The sequence below is a fragment of the Austrofundulus limnaeus genome, unplaced genomic scaffold (genome assembly GCF_001266775.1).
Source record: "Austrofundulus limnaeus strain Quisiro unplaced genomic scaffold, Austrofundulus_limnaeus-1.0 Scaffold47, whole genome shotgun sequence".
In the NCBI taxonomy this organism is placed as follows: Eukaryota; Metazoa; Chordata; class Actinopteri; order Cyprinodontiformes; family Rivulidae; genus Austrofundulus; species Austrofundulus limnaeus.
In genome coordinates this window covers 615,039-618,256 of record NW_013952449.1, presented here as the reverse complement: position 1 = coordinate 618,256, position 3,218 = coordinate 615,039, and the positions used below count along the sequence as shown (strand labels likewise).

At 36.9% G+C, this 3,218-nt stretch overlaps 1 long non-coding RNA gene across 1 annotated transcript in view; it reads right to left on the bottom strand.

Annotated features, from left to right (window-relative positions):
- LOC106517277 (uncharacterized) overlaps window positions 1–3,218 on the bottom strand; it is a 21,518-nt gene that overhangs the window by 912 nt on the left and 17,388 nt on the right. The window lies entirely within an intron of this gene.

The following is a 3,218-nucleotide window of genomic DNA, read 5'->3' as shown; positions in this document are numbered from 1 at the left end:
CGATAGCCATGTGATGTGAGTATCAGTCACCTGGAGGCAGGACTCAAAAGCCTGAATTTTGCCTGAAACTCTCAGACTGAAGAAATCTCTTGAAAGAGAGACAAAACGTTTCCTTAAAGAAGAACCCATCCAGAGGACCTATACAATTTTTTTTTCCTTTTGATTTTTTACCTGGATTACTGAGATGCATCAGGACACTATTTGTTTTGGTTTATCCAGTCTGTACAGCAGCCTTCTCTGCCACCAGATTCAACTCATCAGTAGGTAGTGATCAGTTAACAGCTTTTTATATTTAAGATGTCTAAGTCTGATGCAAGTCTGATGATTCAAAGTTAATTGTTGACATTTGGTGGCCTCCTTTCCCACCAGTAGCATTCCGTGTGGGCTTGTACCTAACCTTGATAAGTAATCAAAATCTTTTGAAACTTCAAACGAGACTTAGTATCTCCTACACATTGTTGTTTTCAGGTAAAAATCAATGTTATTAGAAATGGTTTTGTGCAGTTAAATGGGCCCATTGACAATATGAAAAAAAAATCTGAAAGTCATGCCCACACAGTTTGAAAGAAGTGTCCTTCAAAAAGTTTAGAAATATGTGTTTGCATTTCTTGACATTTTTACCTTATTAGGCAGTTTTAGAGTTAAATAAAAAAACTGATTAGTGCTAAAGGTGTTGTTTGGGTCGTTAGGCTGTCTAATAAAATATACTTACAGTCACCAATAAAGATACCTATGTATGTAGACATGTGAGTGTGTGTAGGGATGTGCAATGGTGTGTTAGAGAGATTGAGTGACAGGTTTTAAGCAAACCTGAAGAGGTATGTGTCATGGTTACTCGCAGAGTAGAAGAGATTGCTCCTTTTTGTCATGAGCAGCCTGCAGCTTATCCCCTCATCAAACTGGCTTAACTGGATAGACTCACTAGAGGAGCATATTGGCAAGATGAAACCTGCTTGTTGTCAGGTACCTCTTGCAGACTCAGAGATAAGTATGTAGTAAATCTACAGTTTATCATTCTGAAGGTCAGATCTACCTGTAACTGCCAGCGTTACACCAGGGACAATCTCAATAAAAATCTCATATTGTCTCTCTATAGTCAGATTTCTTGCCAAGTACAGATTTCATTTGTGTGCAAATCATGTAAGACAAGTGTTTTTTTTATCATACAACTATTAACAGACATTAGCCTTTAGAGAGCACAAAGAGCAATCATCATTTTAAAGATTGGATTTAGCACTGACAAGTGAAGTTGGCTTTACTAAAGAGCTGGTGGTAAACACCTAGGAAGCATTAGAAGCCCCATTTTCTGCATTACTGCTTGTTAATTAAATGGGTGAAGAGAGCTAAAAGCTTTGATAGGTAGTTTGTTTGCAGCAAAGCTCTCGCTGTGTTAAACCTGTGAATGTTTGAAGCAATGACTCAGTTGCAGATTGAAGGAACCTCATGGGATCTGGTCTGCTAAATGGATGTACCTCATACAGGATTCTGTTTTGGTTTTAAAAGAACATTCTGGTCTCTTAACAAAATGTATAACAAGTACAGTACACAGGACAACAGTATAAACATTTTGATGTTCATTTATTCTATTGTTTTTCTCTTGGCCTGAGTTCAAAGTATTTGATTGCTACATTTTATTTTGTCGTACTTTCCTTCTTGTTCAACTCTCCACACCAGAAGAAAAGAGGAGGCGGTAGTGTTTTCAAAAAAAGCAAACACACAATAGATTATTGTCCTAACTTGGACCAATTTTCGTTGTTTTTCAGCCATTTTACTCCTAGTTTAAATTTTTTTTCAACTAGTTTTCAATGCAGTGTAATATTTTTAGGACATCTTAGAAAGCTTGCCGTTTGATAGGTTTTCAGTAACCTCACATTTACAAATGTTTTTGTTGTTGCCTAATCACATGTGAACTGTGCTATCAGAGTAGGTATTGTCATGATTTCTTTTTCAGCAACATCCAAATGATTCACACTTCTTGTTAATTGTGTTGTCCTCTTATTAGTTATAATGACTTGAAACATGATTTTGATTGAGATGACCGGTATTTGAAGAAGGACTGAAGGGTTCTAAGTGCAGATCAGTAGTACATCCAAGATGGTAATTATCAGAAGAGCATCTCTTTTAGATCATGTAGTTTTTCCTGATTTTAATTATTAGAACATGGTTGTAATATAACACATAATCCAAGTAGTTATTTAAATTCTGCAATGCTTTCGTGGGACTGACTTTAAAGGCCTTACTTGTGATGCTGCAAAAACATGCGTATGTACATGAGACTGTGCTTGTCCAACACTGTTTTACAAAGTTTTATTAAGAACAAACACTTACACACTGTCCAGTTGTGTGTTTGGCCTCAGTTGGCTTCTTCTCAGGGTCACACATCACAAAGGAGAGACACTCTATATAGGCTTGGATAAGGTGTCTTCTGCAGGAGCCAATATTTTAATGGGTCCTTTGTAGGGCTGCAACAACGAATCGATAAAATCGATAAAAATCGATTATTAAAAGCGTTGGCAACGAATTTCATTATCGATTCGTTGTTTCACGGGATTTATGCATCCCTCGCCGTGTCGCGGAGCCAATTACGTCACCTGCAGAGCATTGTCAATGACCGCAGTTAGGTAGCAAGAAAGAAAAAACTTTACCTGTAAAAAGCCAACCTCTCTGACTCTGGAGTGAAAATCAGAGACTATGAATTTTAAACCAGTTTTTGAATCATGTTGTTAGGCCAAGTAGATCTMAAGATATGATAAAAAGTATATGCTACATTTATTCTTTTTAAAAGACGTCTGATTTGATGCGCACCGCTTCGCGAGGGGGAAGTGCGTGTGGGGGAGGAGGGAGACTTTAATCCACCGTTTCCTCCTCCTCTCGGGCCAAAAGTATAAACTCTCCAGTTGTTTCTGACTGAGGTCCAAAGTTATTTGTTTAGCAGCAAAAAGTTTCAGGACGAAGGAAAAAAAAAGACACGATCGAGCAGCAGGTCTGCAGGGAGAGGGGAGGAGCTTCAGAACCTGTTACTGGGTCAGAACAATGTTTCAGTCAAGCAGAACCAACAAGAATGAAACAAAAAGTAAAGAATTAGAGAAAAAATAAATGTTAAATGTAAATAAATTCTAATTATAATAAATTAATAATAGTTTTACATCTAAAAATGATATTTTATTATTTTAATCTATTTTCCTCATTCAGCAACCTATTAAATATCTGTTATGTTT